This window comes from Lagenorhynchus albirostris, chromosome 7, assembly GCF_949774975.1.
Source record: "Lagenorhynchus albirostris chromosome 7, mLagAlb1.1, whole genome shotgun sequence".
NCBI classification, from domain to species: Eukaryota; Metazoa; Chordata; class Mammalia; order Artiodactyla; family Delphinidae; genus Lagenorhynchus; species Lagenorhynchus albirostris.
In genome coordinates this window covers 99,674,872-99,694,713 of record NC_083101.1, presented here as the reverse complement: position 1 = coordinate 99,694,713, position 19,842 = coordinate 99,674,872, and the positions used below count along the sequence as shown (strand labels likewise).

General features: G+C 52.6%; 1 protein-coding gene and 1 pseudogene across 3 annotated transcripts in view; both read left to right on the top strand.

Moving 5' to 3' along the window:
- PEBP4 (phosphatidylethanolamine binding protein 4) overlaps positions 1-19,842 on the top strand; it is a 237,919-nt gene that overhangs the window by 162,081 nt on the left and 55,996 nt on the right. The window lies entirely within an intron of this gene.
- On the top strand, positions 18,300-19,083 carry LOC132523016 (small ribosomal subunit protein eS4, X isoform-like; annotated as a pseudogene).

Genomic DNA, 19,842 nt, shown 5'->3' with positions numbered 1-19,842 from the left:
TCTCAGGGAGCACAGAGAGGAGCTCCTTCCTCCTAGATGTTTTCTCTTATCTACGAGTACCTGTAGGCAAGGGCCGGTGCCATGTGGGATCCACGTGACACCTCACGTCACGTGTCACAGGTGCTCAACACAGGGCAGGCGCGATGTCGCTGCCCCTCCTCCTCGTGGTCCTCTCAGTGTGACTGATGTCCACGAGAACGGCCGACCTGGGCCAAGCCTCTGGCTGTGCCTGCCTGTCCCCCAACACAGCCCAATGCAGTCTCCACCAAGCCCAGCGGGCCCTGCAGGGAGCAGACCCAAATGTTTTCTGGAAATGTCATCTGCAGTCCCAGGTCCAGAGAACAGGGTCAGGCGGAGGTGCCCAAGCCACACCCCACTCCCTGGTCCCAGCTCTGCCACCAGATGACTGTGGGGCTTGGGCGACGCACTCACTTATCTGAGCCCCCAGTGCTTCCAAGGTTCTGTCTGGCGGCAAAAGCTTTGATGTATCCCACGGACACTCAAAAGTGCCTTTTGGGCTAAGTTTGCCCGACACTTTGGTCTTCACCTTCCTTGCCTTATACCTAATTTAAGGAAATAGTGTTTAAAAGACAAAACAAAACACATACTTACATGCAACCTGATTTTAACATTCTCCACGCAGACATACCTCTCCCTCCATGTTCTCTCCTTTTCTCCTCCTCTGGTCCCCTCACCTCCTGGCCTCCCCTCCCCCTCTAGGCCTTTCCTGAAGCCACTCCGTCTCCCTTCCACTCTCTGTGGCAGGCAGGGGTGAAGCAGAGGGGAGACAGACGTGAGGGGCTGCAGCAGCCGGGGCAGCAGCCCGACCGTGTCCTCTTGTGCAAACCCAAGCTGTGCTCGTTTTGGTGTCGAACACGGAACTCTGAAAGAGCATCTTCAGGGCTGCAGAGGCAGGTCCTGTCCCCTCCATCCCATCCCGGGAAGCTCTCCCGGAGCAGCCACACCCCCTGCCATTCTGAAAGTGAGAGAAGAGCTGGTGTGGGGAGTGGGGAGAGTGGGGGAGGAAGGCGGACGCAGCAGAGCGGAAGCGAAAGGGATGGAGAAGATCTGGGAGAGCAGGAAGGAGGCATGCCTGCCCTGCTGAACTGCTTTCCCAGCCTCTCCCTCTGGCCCACAATGCTTGTCTGCGCGGCTGACTCCCTGGCAGCCCCCTCGCCTTCCCCGTCTTTCCACCCACGCCTGCACTCCCCTGGGACCCGTCTCCCCCACCCACCCGACCCAAGCCATGCCCCCCAAGCCGTTCTTCAGGTAGGCCTGGCTACTGAGGCCACGTGCCGGTCACCTCCCCGACCCGCAGGCCCCATTCGGGTACTCTGAAGAGTCAGCTGGCTGGGGTTACCTAACCACCACCTTGGATGCCTGGATCAGAAAAATGCCCTGCCAGCCCTTCTCCGTCTCCGGTTCCATAACCTGTTCCTAAGCTTGTCGCCAAGTGATGGTGTTTGAACCAGTTGGGAAGTAGATGGTGGAATCAGAGTTAGGGAGGAATCAGCATTTGCAGATGGAGAGGGAAATAGCAACAAGAAAAGACGAGGAAAAATGCAGAGAAGACTGGACTGATGGAGAAAGCGGTGCGGGAGGATGGAGCGGCCGCCTAGCTGAAAGGCCAGTGGTTTGAAGGCCAAGGGCAAGGCGGCTGGCGTGCAGCTAGCCCAGCTGCTATTCAAAGAATCTCGGGTGGGGCACCCATGGAAATCCCCCGAAAGCCACATCGTGTTGCTTTTGAAAGGGTGTATCTATCAGATTCAACTTGGATTGCTCATTGTACCTTAGAGAACTCTCATGTTTTCCTCCGTCTATGAGTAAAAGGAAGGATGAAGGGATGGCAAAAGGTTTGCAATGGCTTCTGCAGGCCCAGGTAACTGCGCCCCCAAAACTCCTTGGGGTGATCCTTTCGCCCAACACGTGAGCCCCAGCTTCACTCTTTCAGAATGCTGTTCTTCAGAGAAACCACTGCCCATGAGGCTTTCCAAGAGCTACTCTGCCGTAGGGGTGAGGAAGGGGAGAATCCAAGTGGTCCCTGGGCCCTGCAGAGGTGATGGCCTCTGCCCTGGGCGGCCCTGGCCACAGGCTCACCTGCTTCCCCAGTTGGAGGTGCCCCCAGATGTATCTACGAACCCCTATTGTTTTGGGGGTGAGCCCAGATGACCCCCGCCATCCCCAGTGGGGACAGATGGGCTAGAGAAGCTCACTGCCAGCGCCTCCAGAACGGGAAACCCCACCCCCCAAGAGCCTAGGAGTCAGGCACTCCTTCCTGCCCACTCAGAGATTCCGGAAGCCCTTCGAGTCTGGAGATCCCGCCTCCCCAACCTCTCTCTCGATTCCTCTGTCTGTCTCCTTCCCGCGACTCCTGTGAGTGCACAGGAGGGCTGAGGGAAGCCCCGTGTGCCTGTGATGAACGGAGCTAATTTCTGGTTTGCTGGTATGCCGCAGAGACGCTGCTGCCTCCGTTCCCCTCCTTCCCAGCAAACCCTCTCCCACACACAGACAAATAGGCTGCATATTTAATTGGAATTCCTCACACCTACAGGGTAAAGCCTTGTCAGTAGAAATAGAGCCCACAGCCAGCTGGCTTCCCCCATTCCACCCACCTTGTCTCTTAAAAAGAAATCCCCCCCCCATACGTGAACACCCACCCACGGGCCCTTGCACGTCCCTCCCAGCATGGTTGTAAAGGAAGGATTCATTGGCAGTGACGTTCCTTTCCTGGGCTGCTACAGCTGGGCCCACCCAGCAGAGACCACCCAGAGGCTTCTCCCTGGCAGATGGGCCCTGGCCGTCTTCTCATCGCCCACCTTGGGAACCCCCTGGCCAAAGGTCTTGGGGCTCTGGAGTCCCTGAATGGTGCTGAGAGGCACTGGCTGCTTAGGTATCAGAGATCAGGTGATGCAGAGAAGGAAGGAGAGCCGTAAAACCCTAGAACATTACCTAGAAGAGACCCGGCCAAACCTTGTTCTCCATTTCAAAGACACCGCTTTGCTTCTTTCTCTGTGGCTTCTCTCCCCAGACAGGGCGGAGGGTGGCACCCAGAGGCTGGCAGGACCAAGGAAGAGGGGGTCCAGGGGAGGAGAAGGGGAGAGACAGGAATGTCCAGAAGGGCCGGGGACAGAGAAGGGGTGAAAGACCCCAAGGAGTCCTGACGGGTGAGAGTCAGCTTGCTTTATTTCCCAGATGGCAACAGAGAAAGGTAAAGGCGGAGCCCACCTGGGGAGGCTGCGCTCCTGTGGATGGCCTCAGGGACGCCCAACCCAAGCTCTGTCCAGGAACCACATCCTGGTGGGGACAGATGGGCCAGAGAAGCTCACTGTCAGCGCCTCCAGAACACCGCCCCCCCCACCCCCCCCCCCCACAGAACATTCCGGGTCAGCAGCTTCAGCCGGGTTTGCAGGGCCTCCTCTCCGTTGGTGACTTCTCTCCTGGCACCCATTCCCTGCGGGGCCTCCTTCCTCCCTGGCACAGGGCCCCACCAGACCTGTGTGTCAGTGAGCAGACAGCTGCCTGTGGGGCTCTGAGGAGCGCTGTGACATCCTCTTTCTCCCCCACAAAATATCATCTCAGTTTGCCTGAAAGTTCACCATTAGTGACTCATTTCTTTGGGTTAAACATAGCCCTCCCTTTTTAAATGCAGCTGCTCGAGGAAAGGGTAACTCATTGAGTTCTTAACATCCTAGCGTGAATGGGGATACAGATGAGATCTAGGAGTTTTCGAGGAAGGAAGAGGAAGTGGGGAAGGAGACAAAGAGGAGGAAGGGAAGCTACTGAAAAGGAAGAAGAGGCCAAAGAAAGGACCAGCAAGAAGCACCTCTGTTCTACCTTGAGTGCCTTTTTCACAAGCCAGCCCCGTTCCAGAGTGAATTAAAGAAGCCCTTTTATTTAGGTAGAGTCCCCTGTGATTTACAAAGGACCTTCACGCCCACCCCCATTCGATCCTCACAGCTCTGTGAAGCCAGGACCAGGGAGGTTGTTATACCCATTTTCCAGTTGAAGAGACTGAGGTTCTTGGACTTTGGAGGACTTACCATGTAGCCAGTGAGTGGAAGAGCTGGGACTCTCTACCTCCTTTGTACAGAAGCCCGTGAAGACACCCTCACCGGGACTTCCCTGGTGGTCCAGTGGTTAAGAATCCACCTTCCGATGCAGGGGACACAAGTTCAATCCCTGGTCTGGGAACTAAGATCCCACATGCCGTGGGGCTACTGAGCCCTCACGCCGCAGCTAAGGATCCCGTGTGCTGCAACGAAGACCCGATGCCGCCAAAAATAATTAATTTTTAAAAAAAGATGCCCTCACCGAGCTCACCTCCTCCCTAATTCACCCACAGTCCTCTAGTCAGAAAGACCCCGGTAGAGGAACAAGAATGAAAATGGTGCCAGGAAGGGGTCAGGGGATGGAGGGGGGCAAACGCAAGATCCTCCACAGCAGGAGTAGGGAGCACGTGGCATGTCCTAAAGCCCCCGCCCCGAGCTGGAAAGGAGGAGATGTGGACGGAGGGCAGAGGCCTCCACGCGCCCACTGGTGACAAGTCTGGTGCCGACATCCGGGACATCCCACGCATCCTTCAGTTGGCAGCCTCTCTCCTCAGGCCTCCACGCCAGGGCCAGGAAGGCCTGCGAGGGCTTCGTTGGCCTTGGGTGTGAAGAGGAGGCTGGCTGTGGACACAGCAGGGTAGGCTGGACCCAGGAAGGTCCCCAGGGAGACAGGGAAGCAGGAAGAGACCCCAGAACCCCTGTGAGGAATCCCCACAGGCTTCCAGGCCCAGTTTTTCCTGTTCCCTCCTCTTCCTTTCCTCACTGTTCTGTCTTCAAGCTTTCCACCCTGCAGGAAGTGGTCGGTCCGCCATATTGAAACTGTCCCCTGTGTCTCCCCCTTAACGAGCCAGGTTAAATATGCTGTAATCAGAGTAATAATACACCTGGGCTGGTTCTCGAGAGAGCTGCCTTTTGTACGGCAATAGGCAATAGGACGTTAATAGCAATTATTCTGCTTTGTAATCGGAGCTTTAAATACTAATTCAAACAGCCAGAGGAAAACCAATTAGTGCTAATTTATCTCTATGTGTTTTCCAGAGCTGGTGTCTGTCACACTGTGAAGAAATAGGTTGGTAATTATTACAGTTGGGTGGTAGATAGAAGTAATTATCAGATTCTTTCATTTTTCTTTGGGAAAAAAAAAAGGGGGGGGTGGGGAGGGCCGAGATAGGTTCTGTAAGTCTTCGTTCCCTTGAAGTTTAAAGGGAGGACACACGCTGGCTCTGAGATCCCAGCCCTCAGCATCCCAACCGTACAGGTATCTCCAAGAGCTCGGTGGGCTCTGGTGGAGGTTGCCTTGAAGGCCTTAACAAGGAGCCTGCAGCTGATAGGCTCGTAGAAGTACTGCCTGCAACATTACAAGAAGCAGAGCATTTCTGGGGAAAGGTTGGTGAGCCCCCCACCCAAGCTGACCACAGGAGTAAGGGCACAGTGGGACCTGAGTCCCAGGCAGGCCTCTATGTCTCCAGCTGTGCGGCCTGGGTAGAGGCACTAAACCTCTCTGGACGTTGGTGTCCCCATTTGTAAAATGGACAGAATAATCCCTATCTCACAGGGTTGTTGTAAGGATTGGATCAAATAAAAGAATGTTTATAATGACCCTAGAACCCAGTCATAATAGGTATGAGTTATTGAGTGCAAACCATTTGCCTGGGACTCTTCTAGACGATTTTGTGTATTTTAATATTATCTCTAACCCTCCAAAGGCATGGGCGACCTCACTGTGTTAGTTTGTTTCCCTGTTTCCTCTCCTGTCCATACCTTTCACCAGCTGTGCAACTCAGGAGAAGCTACTAATCTCACTAAGCCTCGGTTTCCTCATCTGTGTAACAGCGGTGATAATGGTACCTTCCTTGAAGATTAAAGGAGACAATGATGCTAAAAGCTCTTAGCCGGTGCTCTATTATCATTATCAATATTATATATTATCCTTTCATTGCATATAGTTTTGTTGTCATCTATACAAATCCTCTATTGAAAGATACGGCACTTTGAGTACATTTTATTAACTCATCCACAAGGACTTATCAAATGTCCGATGCATACTCACTACCATAGCAAGCCTGCTCACACCATTTCAAAACATAAAGCTAGCACACCCTGAACGACAGAAGGTGGGAGATTAATGGCATTTGACAGAGCTTTACAGTTTATATCAACACAATGCCATCATGTATATGATTCCAACGCCTTTTCACAAGTCAGTGGGTTGAGAACTACTGAATCCCCATTTTACAGGTAGGAAAATGAATTTAAGTGATCTGCTCAAGAACGTGGTAGAATCAGAACCCAAACCCAGGCTTTTGACTGCTCGATCTACCTAGGCACTCACTAGATGCTTGTTGAATGGAGAAGTGTGTTTCCACTAAACCGTATCACCCAAGCTGCTAAAGGGGACCTCACACCCCTGCGTGAGGAGCAGGGCTGATCAAGGAGAGGTGAGACGGAGGCACGGAAATCTTCAGAGACGAGGTGGGCCATGGCAGGGCTGGGCAGCTCCGCTCAGCCTAGACAAGGCTTCTGAACGTGTTGAATTAGTAGGCGACATTAAAAACTTGGGAGACTGCATTTAGCGACCTGGGTGAAGATCTGTCAACTCAGGCCACCTCCTGTTCTCACAGACCCCATCCCCCGCACACAGGGGACACGCCTAGGCCCTATTGGCACATGAAGTGTGACCCCTGGGCCGGGCCTCTGAGGACAGCAGTATGAGGTAGGGCAGGGGAGCAGGGGGTAGAGGGTGTAGGTTGGGCAAAGACCCCAGGAGGGGCCAAACACACAGTGTTTGAGAAGCAGGGGCTAGACTGGCCCGGCAGGTCAGGAGCGTAAGTGTCCCACAGAAGGGACAGGCGGGGACTTCAATGCAGCCTGCACCCTGCCCCCTAGCCACTCACCCAGGCCAGGAGCTGCCTCCACCCTGAGGAAGGGGAGCCTTCTTTCCCATCACACAGAGGCGCCTGCCATATGCTCGTCAAGCTGTGGGCTTCCACCCAGAGGGACACCTGTTTCCTGCGGGCCAGTGGCTGCCCGAGGGTCAACGTGTTTCAAAGGCAGCGCTTGAGAAAGTGGTAGAGGTGGCAGGGTGGACAACGGGGTGTGTGTGTGGGGGGGCGCCGAGAGACTGAGGGGAGGAGAGCGTAGATGAGGTGATAGTGGCAGGAATGGGGCGACGTGAAAGAAAGGAAAGGGTGTACGTATGTAGGCAGGGACAAGGGACGAACTGGGCATGTATCAAAATATTAATAACAGCTTTGACTGGAGGGTTATGGGTAATTTTAATTGTCCTCTTTTTGGTTATGAGTATTTTCTAAGTTTTCTACATTGTGCATAGTTCTCTTTTATACTAAGAAAAACAATGAAACTTAATTTTAAAAAAGGAAGGGACATACGCTGGAGACATTTTGAAGGAAGAACTGACAGAATTTGATAAGTGACAAGGTAAGGGTGATAAAGGAGAAAGATGAATCAAAAATAACTCGGAGGTTTTGAGACTGGGTGATAGGGAAAATGACAGGGAGAGGGAAGTTAGGTGGGGGGGTTAGAGAGTGGGGAGGGGACCCGTTCAGGTGAGACAGTGGAGGGTATTCATTCCTGCAGCAGGAAAGGAAGAGCTGCCCTGAGAGGGGCTGTGCTCACCAGGCCGCGGGGCAGCCTCGGAGTCAAGAGGCGAACTCGGCACACCCTCACCAAAGCTCCGTCCAGAGCTGCAGGCAGACCTGTCTTTCTCGGCAGGGAGTTTAAAAGAGAGGCGCCCAGACAAGACCCTGAGGCAGACCCGCCCACGACCAGCAGGCCTTCCCAGCCTTGGAACTGGGCTGCTTGGCCCTGGGGGGGCCAGGACAAACTTAATGCGTGACAGGGAGCAGGGCTGGGGAGCGGAGGATGTTAGGCCCAAGGCCCTGCCGGCAGAGGCTGCGGAAGACACAGCATGCCGGCAGGGAGGTCCCAGGGTCCCGGGGTCATTGGCGATGGCCGTGCGGGGATGGAAAGCGGGGAAACCCATCTCTGGAGGATACAGGAGGCATTCTCACATTGAGAAGGGTCGCCCTGGATCTTAGCTCCCAGCCAACCCCCTCACCCCCCATTGTCCACAAACACGCTGTTAATGCCTAGAAACCCATTCTGCTGCTCCCGGTTGACTGGTCTGCAGAGGCTCTGGACCTGCCAGAGCCTCGGAGACCAGCTGTCCCAGGCCACACAAACACCCAGGACAGGAAAAGGCTGTTCCCCCGCGCCTCTAGAACCATCTGCCTCGTATCTTCTGGTGACTCGGCCAAGGGTGGGTCTCCTGAGGCTCTGAGTGAAAAGTTTCATCCTGACTAGCGCCGTCCAGCAGGCCAGCAGCAAAGCCACCGCCTCTTCCGTCGGGGTCACCCCTCTCCCCCTCCCCAGTCGGCCCTGTCCCCTGCACCCGCACCAGCCCTCCCAGCACCAGGGCCGCCTCACTGAACCACCATTGCCTTAAAAGACTCCACATTGACTAAGCCTGAGGCCCCACCGGAGGCTGCGTCACTGTTTCCTTGGCAACCAAAGGGGTGGGTGCAAAGTAACACACAAAGCAAACAAAATGAGCTCCACATGGGTGGCTGGGAGAGTCACCTCAGCATCCTGGGGCCACCGATTGCAGTGGGTATCTGGGTGTCTGCCGGACTCCTCTCACGGAGGCTGCTCTGGGGGGCACCTGACAGCCCCCCAGATATCCTAGGCAAGGAGCACTTCACAACACGCCATGGCCTCTGCTGGGAGCTGTCTTGCCAGAAGAAATGAGATTATCTGGTGAGGGTCCCACGTCTCCACGCACTGGGCACTAATGAGGCTGAGACGTCAGCCCCGAAAAGTTGTCAGCCGGGAGGAGTGTAGGCCACCAGGGAGAGCTCGTGGCCAGTCGCTGCCTGCCTGAGACGGCCTGATGTGACCCCAGCGCTCCCTGGGTTCCTACTCTAAAGGTCCTTCCAAGGTGCACTGTGGAAAAACCTTGACAGGTGCCTGGCTGAGATTCCAAACTGCTTTTCAAAAAAAATTTTTTTATTAAGTTACAAATATATCCATCAAATACCCAGATATTAAGTGTGAAACTTCCATTGTCTTAGTCAGTTCAGGCTGTTATGACAGAATACCATAAACTGGGTGGCTTATAACACTTCTCATGGTCCTGGAGGCCAGAAGTCTGAGATCAGGGTAGAGCACGGCAGGTTCTGGTGAGAGCCTTCTTCTGGGTTGCAGACAGCTGACTTCTCAATGTATGCTTCCTTGGAGAGCAAGGAGGAGGAGGGGAAACAAGCTCTCTCTGACTCTCAAAAGGGCACTAATCCCACCATGAAGGCCCCACTCCCCGGACCTCATCTAATCCTAATTACCTCCCAAAGGCCCCACCTCCTAATACCATCATACTGGGGGTAGGGTTTCAACATACACATTTTAGGGGGACACAAACATTCTGTCCATTCACCATGTAACCACCACCAAGATCAAGACATGGAGTATTTCCAGTGCCCCCAAAGCCTCCCTCTTCCCAGTCAATATCCCCACCCCAAAGGCGACAGAGTTCTGACTGCTGTCACGGTCCATGAGGCTTGCTGAGGCCTTCACGTAACAGAGCCACGTCGAGGGGGCGCTCCTTTGCCCTTGCCCGGCTGCAGGCATGGTGTTCTGTCCTGGGAGTCAACCACATTGTTGCAGAAGAAGTCAGGGGCTCATAAAAAGAAACGGAACTGAGTTATTTGTCATGAGGTGGATAGACCTAGAGCCTGTCATACAGAATGAAGTAAGTCAGAAAGAGAAAAACAAATGCCGTATGCTAACACATATATATGGAATCTAAAAAAAAAAGAAAAAACTGGTTCTGAAGAACCTAGGGGCAGGACAGGAATAAAGATGCAGACATAGAGAATGGACTTGAGGACACCGGGAGGGGGAAGGGTAAGCTGGGACGAAGTGAGAGAGTGGCATGGACATATATACACTACCAAATGTAAAACAGATAGCTGGTGGGAAGCAGCCACATAGCACAGGGAGATCAGCTCGGTGCTTTGTGACCACCTAGAGGGGTGGGATAGGGAGGGTGGGAGGGAGGGAGATGCAAGAGGGAGGGGATACGGGGATATATGTATACGTATAGCTGATTCACTTTGTTATACAGCAGAAACTAACACACCATTGTAAAGCAATTATACTCCAATAAAGATGTTAAAAAATATAAATTAAAAAAAAAAGAAGAAGTCAGGGGCTCATTCTTTTCTCTCACTGTGCAGCATGCCTAGTGCTTCTAAGTGTCTCAAGGGTTCTCTCCAGGTCCCTGACCTGCAACTGTTATTTCTACCAGGCCACGTGTGGCCAGGGACACCCATGTGCAGACACGCCCAGGTTGCGCCCAATCCCAGGTGCACCCTTTTCTACCCCACTCAAGAAGTCACGTAAGAATGAGAGTGGGTATGACCATATCATGCAACTAACCTTGAATTCCCTCTAAGGTAACCCCCCAAAGTGTGTTTGGGGGGGATTATTCAAAAACTGTGGCACTTTATTATTAGCAGCATATTTGTTTGTGATACATCTCACAACTGCTGGTACCATGCCAGCGCATCACAGCTCTTAGGCTGAGAGCTGCTAGTCTAAGTGGTGTGATTTCAGAGGTAAAGGAAGGCCATTTTCTGCCCCCAAAATATCTCTTTCCCCTCCCCCACTGCTTCTCCTGAAGTTTCGCGCCATCGATTTACTGTGCTGTGTCAGACAGCGCCAGTGTCCTCTTTTGAAATGCAGGAACTCCTGAGGAGAGGGAATCCATTAAACCCACAGTACCTTACCTTAGTGTGACTTATGGGGGCACCGGAAAGACACGCATGCTGGGGGCTGGCGGCATGCCTGGTGCTGCAGGGGAACCTTTCCCACGCCTCCTCTCCCCATCCCCACAATGAGGTTGGGAGGATGGGATTCTTAGCCCCATTTTACACATGAGAAAACTGAGGCTCGAGGAGATTAAATAACTAGCCTGAGGCCACATAACTCTTAGGTTGCAGAAGCAGTCATTCAAGGCCAGTTTAGTCTCCTCCAAAGCTCAGCTGGGTAGGTGGGAAGCACCAGGTATTTGTGAGCAAGGAGAGAGAAAGGCGTAGAAAGGAGAAGGGCCAGACGCTGTGCCGAGGAGGAAGGTGACACCCAGGCCATAAATCAAAGTGCCAGAGGAAAGAGGGAGTTCCTTCATATTGGATTTCATAGTCGCCCAAGTGCTGCCACCCCAGAGCCAGCGGCAGGTGCACCATCGGGGCAGGCTGGCCACCATCGGCCCCAACACCTCCTCCGTGCTTGGTGACCACCAAGGGATGTGTCACAGGCACCAGGTCACATCCCTACAGAGATGTGCACAGGCCTTCCTCCTGACTCAGAAGGGCCAGTTTCTTCAAGCCCCTCCTGGGGTGCAGAAGAATGCCCATTTGGAAACTTCACGGAATGTTAACTCCCTGCCGGGCACCCTATATGCACTGTTTCAGTCTATACAGCAACCCCGTGGCGTGGGTAGTCTGAGGCCCCATTTGTAGATGAGAAAGCCGGTGCATTGCCACGAGGCTGCAAACTCCATGAAGGCAGAGATCACATCTCTACAGGGTGTCGCTCTACAGGCTAGCACCTACCACTATGCCTGGCATATTCTGGGTGCTTTTCTCCTCAGCACAGCATCTGCCCCTATTACCTCTGGGTCCCTCAGAGGTGTATGGCCAGGTCTTCCTGACCCTAAAGAGGACATCCTCATCACCAGATGAGGTACACTGCAACAGAGACCCAGCAGGAGGGTGAAGAAGGCCTAATTCTGGGAAAGGGGAGATGCCTGGGCTTCAAAAGGAAGAGTGTATATTGAAGGGGTCCATCAGGTTAGGCCCAGGAGCTGGCTGCCTGTATCTGTTGGTACAAGGCAAGAGCGCTTCCTCAAAACTAGCACCTGCACCAGCCCCAATTCCACCAGTGTATGTCCACTCCCTCGGGTCTCAAGCACTGTGTTAGGCTGTGGGATAACAATGGATGAAACACGGCGGTGTCCTCAGGGTTTAGAAAAGGGGAGGTGCAAAGCCCACGATAGGCACGGGCTGTGAAGGGGGCCCTCCCGGCTGCGGGTCTCGCACCTGTGAGGCCCCAAGAACAGCGCCGGGCATGGAGCAACGGTTAGACACGCACGTGCTCACGTGCACACGGGCCGCGATCTTGCATGGGATCCTGAAGTCGACAGGGAGTCTTGCGGAACAGGTTGTAGCAGGCGAGTGACAGCGTCACATGTATCTTCCACCGTGCTAACTTCGGCAGCATCAGTGACGGGAGGGATGGACGTGCGGGGTAGGCAGGGGGACTGACCGATGACGTCGTACCTTCTGGAGGATTCACGTATCATCAGCTGGTACCCTCACGTAGCGGGGAATACCTCAGCCAAGAATACCCTGGGCTTGAGGAGGGATGCTCGGAGAAGGCAGGAGTCAGCCCTGAGAAAAAGGCGTGTCCCTAAAAGTGGACAGACCCGAAGGCAGCCTCCTCTGCTTACCCAGGGTCAGGGGCTGTGGGCATGCATCTGTGGGGGGATGCACGAGCACACATGCGCAAGCACACATGCGCGCGCACACACACACACACACACACACATGCCCACACGTACACACACGTATTGGATCTAAGAATGAGGAGCTTTAGGGCTTCCCTGGTGGCGCAGTGGCTGGGAGTCTGCCTGCCAATGCAGGGGACACGGGTTGGAGCCCTGGTCTGGGAGGATCCCACGTGCCGCGGAACAACTAAGCCCGTGAGCCACAACTACTGAGCCTACACGTCTGGAGCCTATGCTCCACAATGCGAGAGGCCGTGACAGTGAGAGGCCCGCGCACCACGATGAAGAGTGGCCCCCGCTCGCCACAACTGGAGAAAGCCCTCGCACAGAAACGAAGACCCAACACAGCAAAAATAAATTAATTAATTAAAAAAAGAAAGAAAGAAAGAACGAGGAGCTTTAAAAAAAAAAAAAGAAAAGAAACAACGCATACCTGGGTACCATCCACCCATGGAATCCCAGTCTCTTGTGTTTGGATGATGGACACAAGGTGTGCCCTGGACTGAAGCTCAGATTTGCCACCATTTTTTCGTCATCCCTGGTGTATTCCTTTCAATGATTTCACATAAGGAAAACGGGCTGGAAAACAGTCAAGTGAGGAACAGGCAAAGAAACCAGAGCATGTCCCCTGGGGAAGAGAAGCTCTGAAGAGAAATTGTAAATTCTTCTGGTGTTTAAAATCCATGAGATCGGACTTCCCTGGGGGCGCAGTGGTTAAGAATCCACCTGCCAATGCAGGAGACACGGGTTCAATCCCTGGTCCGGGAAGATTCCACATGCCGCGGAGCAACGAAGCCCGTGCGCCACAACTACTGAGCCTGCGCGCCAAAACTACGGAAGCCCCCGCGCCTAGAACCTGTGCTCCGCGACAAGAGAAGCCACCGCAATGAGAAACCCGCGCAGCGCAATGAAGAGTAGCCCCCGCTCCACGCAACTAGAGAAAGTCCACACGCAGCAACGAAGACCCAACGCAGCCAAAACAAATGTAAAAAAAAAAAAAAAAAATCCATGAGATCGGGGAGCAAGTCTTTTCCACATCTCTCTCTTCTCTTGGCACTAAGTACCTGGCATGCAGGGGTCATCCAGTGACAGCTGAGCACTGAATGAATGAAATAGTTGAAAACAGTCACACAAGGGGCTTCCCTGGTGGCGCAGTGGTTGGAGTCCGCCTGCCGATGCAGGGGACACAGGTTCGTATCCCGGTCCAGGAAGATCCCACATGCCGCAGAGCGGCTGGGCCTGTGAGCCATGGCCGCTGAGCCTGTGTGTCCGGAGCCTGTGCTCCACAACGGGAGAGGCCACAACAGTGAGAGGCCCGCATACCGCAAAAAAACCAAACCAGACCATAACAAAAAAAAACAGTCACACAAAGAGAAAAGTTAATCTTGTTCCGTAGGGCCCCAGGCAGAGCTACAACCATGGCAGTTATGCTAGGGAGCTAGATGAACTTCTTAACAATAATAATAGCTAAGCTTGGTTAGTTTAGTAGGCTGGGCACTGCTCGACATGTATCATCTCCTGTCATCCTCACAAAACCTTATAGAGCAGGCACTTGTACTGTTCCCATTTTACAGAGGAAGAGGATACGGAAGCAAAGAAATGTTAAGTCCCCTATCCAAGGTCCTAGAGCTGCGACATGGCTGTGCTGGATTTAAACCCAGACACTCTCGCTCCAGCGTGCACTGCTCTTAAACACTTACTTAACCATGAGAGCTGCACAGAGATGGTCTGACACCCTGGGAGAAGGTCGCCAACCCTCCATCCCCAGAGGAGCCAGAACCAAGAATGAACAAGTCATGGTTGGGGACGTCACGAAGGGGATTCAAGCAGCAACAGAAAGGTGGACTAGGTGACTTTCCAGACCTCTTCCAGCTCTCGGAGAAGAGAATTCTGTGTCTCAGTCCATTTGGATTGTTATAACAACTGCCATAGGCTGAGTGGCTCAAAAGACAAACATTTATTTCTCCAAGTTCTAGAGGCTGGGAAATCCAAGATCAAGGTGCCGGCAGATCCAACGTCTGGACAGCCGCCTTGTATCCTCACATGGCCCCAAGAGAGCAGAGAGAGGAAGCAACCTCTCGCCTGGCACTTCTCATAAGGGCACTAATCCCATCAGGAGGGGTCCACTCTCATGACTAATCACTTCCCAAAAGGCCCCACCTCCAAATACCATCACATGGATACCATTAGGGTTTCAACATGTGACTTCGAGGGGAACACAAACATTCAGTCCGTAGCACTCTGTCATTTTATTCCTTTGCCCTGGGTCATTTGTGTGAGAGAAGAGTCATCTGGAGTTACTCTATCCGAAGTGGAAAGAGTACTAGCTTGGGAGTCAGGACCCCAGGTTCCAGCCTGAACTGCAGGCAGCTCTGTGCTCTGAAGTTCCTCAACTGTTAAAGATGGGAAATTTCTAACCCCTTCAAGTCCAAGATCCCACAGTTCTCTGATTTGATGTCGGGGGAGGAAAAGGAAGACCACAGTGGGGAAAGGGGACCCCACTTTGCTCCTTACACAAAAGCGATGCTACCTTTCTGGGGCCCTGCCGTCACTTTTATCTTTAGAGGCATGATGACTAGAGGCCTGACTAAGAAGAGACCAGTCGGGTCAATATCAGGCCATCCATCCCCATGGAACTTGGCCTTCTTCTCCCTTCAGGACTGAGAACCTGACCATCTAGGGCATCTCAAAATTAATCTTGCTTTTTCTCAACAATGGGCAAGGCCTGATGTCAGAAATATCCAGAAAAACTGTTGGAGCAGAATTCTCGCTACGTCTGCAGATAGGCATTTTGAAGGGCCACCCTGCATTTTTGCGGGCCTGCTCCCTGCCTCATGGTTTTCCACCCCTCTGTTGCTTTTAGAGTTGTATATTTATATACATATAAATATCTCTTTCCCTGAGGGACAATGAAGCTCAGCGACTGGGAGCTCAGCGTGATCCCGTAGGATTTGTTAGGAAGGAATTTCACTGGGTCGGGGAGCAGAGACTGTGTATTCAGGACATTACCTGGTTAATAAAAAAATTGCACAGCTCCCAGAAACACACGAGATTTCCTTTCCTATTTTTTCCACTTTAAAGTAGCAAAGGGGGGACTTCCCCGGTGGTCCAGTGGTTAAGACTCCGTGCTTCCACTGCTGGGGGCACGGGTTCGATCCCTGGTCGGGGAACTAAGATCCCGCGTGCAGCGTCTCGCAGCCCGAAATAAATAAATTAATTAATTAAAAACAAATAAATCGATTAATTAACCAAGGGTATGTCGTTTCCCCCACTTCTGCCAATTTAAATTGCAATTATTCTTTTTTGAGACAATAAGCGAACTAACAGTAAGGGTTAAATAATTTTTTAAAGGGTCGTGGGGTAGAGAGGAGTTGGGGTTTGAAAAGGGGGTTGGGGGAACTGGAATCTGCCAGTAGCAGCAATAAATGCAGAGTTGTGCCTCAGGCATAATATATCAAAGAAAATATAATGCATCCAGCTTAAAACTAATGATTGCCGTATAATTAGATGAGAAGCATTGTGCTATAAATGTGTATTCTTTAGCGTGCTGTGATTTTACTGTAAAAAAAAGAGAGAGAGCGAGAAAGAAGGAGACAGAAAAACACAGAGCCCAGCAACATACTATAAAAAGAACCTTCTGTTGACTTCTCTACTGTTTAGTATTCCTTGGCTGTTCTCCCTTGGGAGTGTGTAATTAGTACTTTATGAAGAGTACATTTAAAGCAGTTTAATATTCACCTCATTCAATCTGAAACAATGTGATCCATGCTTAGACAAATCAGTGCTCCTTGCTGACATAACCTGTCAGAACATTACCTCTGAAAAGACCTTTCAGGAGGTTTGGATGTTAATTAGTTGTCTATCATGTATAAACAGAGCAGTGAGCAGAAGGGGCTCCGACAGGCCAGAGGGATACGTTGGGAAATGCATTTTGTATGAACGCGGCTTGCAGGGGGGTCTTCTCGCTCTCCCCCCATCCCCCCATCCCCCCTCCCCTGTGTCAGCAGCCACGCATGCTTTGGACCTCTTCCGGGCAAGAAAAGAGGTTTCCAGTGGCTTCAAGGGGCACCTCCAGCCCCAAGAGGGGCTGGGGACGCTAAAGGGGTCCCCCGTACACCACCCCTGCCCCTGACACCTGCTGGCGCCCCAGGAAAGGGCCACCTGCAAGTGTGGCAGGAAGCATGACCTCACAGGCCCACCTGGCTTGCTGGGAGGCTCCAGGCTTTGGGCCCCGGCTGGGTCCCACCTCCTGTGGGTGGAGAGTGCCGGGAAGAGATGAAAGTGTCCTGATGCCCATCTCCTTGCTCCCCCGAAAACTCTGCTCCTCCGGGCAGCCAGTCCGCTGTACACAGAGCTGCATGGTACGAAAGAGGACTCCCCAACACGGGAATTCATGCAACTTCCCTCCACAGCCTGGCTTCTCAGAGGGCCGGCAAGGTTCAGAACGTACAGGGCACGGGGTCCAGACCCAGCCTCGGGATGATCCTTTGCCAAAGTGCATCCTGCAAAGGCACTGCCTTCGTGAGCCGTCTAGGGATTTGAACTAGCTGTCCTTTAGCCTGGACTTCGAATGCCCTTGTGTGAAGCGCTTCCTAGCATGTTGAAGGTGCTTACTAAGCAGTGTCAGGACATCATTCTGTTGTTCTTGCCAGGCTCGTGATTCCAAGATGGCATGGCAGCTGGCAGCAGGAACCTCCTCCCCGCCAGGGTCAAGCAAGCCCCACCCACTCAGCTGTGTCCCCCACTCGTCTTCCTTTCCCGGCTCCCAGCACCCCACCTTCCTTTAGTGGGCCCAACCCCCACAGGCTCTGTATTCAACATTCTTTCCATGAGCAACCACTAAGTGCCTACTGTGTGCACTGCACTGTGCTCCATTCTGCGGCAGCGAAGATACGTAAGTCGTGGCCTCAGCTCACGGGCCATTTACAGACCCATAAACTTATTATCACAGTTTGGGGTAATTATAACTAGTGTCAGAGAGGCAATATCATTTATTGGTTAGGAGGGAGGGCACTGAGGTCATACTGCCTGGATTCAGACCCCAGCCTCACCTCTGGCAGGTTATTTAGCTGCTCTGAGCTTCGGTTTCCTTATCTGTAAAATGGGGATAAGACCCTTTCATGGGTTTTTGAATGTTAAATGGCATAATTCAGTAAAGTGCCTAGCGTAAGGCGTAGGATGTACTAAGTGCTCGATTAATGTTTGTCCCCCACCCCCAAATAGTATAACAATCAAAGTGCCTGAAGGCAGAACAGGGAGATACTAACTGTGCCTGGGTAGTCTTGGAAGGCTTCCTGGAGGAGGTGACATTTGAGCTATGTTTTAAAGGATTGAGTAGAAGTTTACCAGGTAAAGAAGTAACAGGATGGCTTTCTAGATACAGGAACAGTGAATTATACGTGGAAAGGGGCACAGAAATAAGCAGGGTGTTGGCGATAGGAAGACATGGCCCGCTGTGCACCGAGTCACACTGCTGAGTTCCAGCCCGGGAGGCTGGTCTCAGGTGACCCTCCAGAACCAGCCATGGGATGGCACAAGTACACAGAAGAGAGTGCTCCAGGTTCCACGGCTGGGTGATGATGGGGTTTTTCCAGCAGCTGAGGAACTAGTCGTTTTCACTGTATTTCTCAAAAAGAAGAATCGCCTCTCTCTTCGTCCCTAGCGCAGCCATGGCTCGCGGTCCCAAGAAACCTGAAGCACATAGCAGCTCCAAAGCATTGGCTGCTGGATAAACTGACTGGTGTGTTTTCTCCTCATCCATCTACCGGTCCCCACAAGCTGAGGGAATGTCTCAAGGAACAGACTTAAGTATGCCCTAACAGGAGATGAAGTAAAGAAGATATGCATGCGGCGTTCCATTAAGATTGATGGCAAGGTCCTCACTGATATAACCTACCCTGCTGGTTTTATGGATGTCGTCAGCATTGACAAGACTGGAGAGAATTTTCTTCTGATCTATGACACCAAGGTCCGCTTTGCTGTTCATCGTATTACACCTGAGGAGGCCAAGTATAAGTTGTGCAAAGTGAGAAAGATCTTTGCGGAGACAAAAGGAATCCCTCATCTGGTGACCCACGATGCTCGCACCATCCGCTACCCTGATCCCCTCATCAAGGTGAATGACACCATTCAAACTGATTTGGAGACTGGCAAGATTACTGATTTCATCAAATTTGACACTGGTAACCTGTGCACGGTGACTGGAGGTGCTAACCTGGGAAGAATTGGTGTGATCACTAACCGGGAGAGACATCCTGGTTCTTTTGATGTAGTTCATGTGAAAGATGCCAACGGCAATAGCTTTGCCACCCGGCTCTCCAACATTTTCGTTATTGGCAAAGGCAACAAACCATGGATCTCTCTTCCTCGTGGAAAGGGTAACCACCTTACCATTGCTGAGGAGAGAGACAAGAGACTGACGGCAAACAGAGCAGTGGATAAAATGATCTCTAAGTGACATGATTGGAAAAGTCTTTGTACTTAAAGATAACTACCACATAATTGAAAAAAAAGAAAGAAAGAAAAAGAATCAAGATCTCACACTCCCCTGACCTGAGTATCCACCCAAACCTGAACCCACGGGCAGAGCTAGGCTCCCAGGAGGCAGTGGAACATCAAAGAAAGCAGGACCATCCTCGCCCGGCTCCAGCCCCTGCAGCTGTGAGCCTTCCCCCCGCCCTTCCCGCCCCAGCATTGCCCGGGCTCGCTGGGGGGATAGGGGGATGGGCATACAGCCCCCAGCACCCGGGACACAAAAGTGCTCAGTACATGGTAGCTCTTATTATTAATGAAAAGAGCTTGCTCTGACCCACACTTTTTCCACAACTGCTTCCTTCTCTAGTTTTTCACTTGACAACAAGCCAGGACTCAAGGGGACCAGGGAGTCGCCAGTGTCCTCTCGGCAAAGCCCTGGGTCCCCCTGGGCCTCAGGTCTGTGTGGAGCCTCTCGTAGCCCCACAGACTCCCAGACGCCACCTCCTGCCCAAGACAAAGCTGGTGGTGGGACAAAGGTCCCAACCCTACAACCAGCCCCTCGACATAACCCCAGGTCTTCCTCTCCTCATGAAACCCTGGCCCTCTGCCTTCCGAGCAGGGCCTTGGTTGGTCACTTTGTAGAATATCCCAGACTCTGGGAGGGTGCTGTCCTCCCCACCACACAAAGGACAGGGTGGGCTGTCCCTCACCCACTGAGCCGTAATGATACCACCCTGC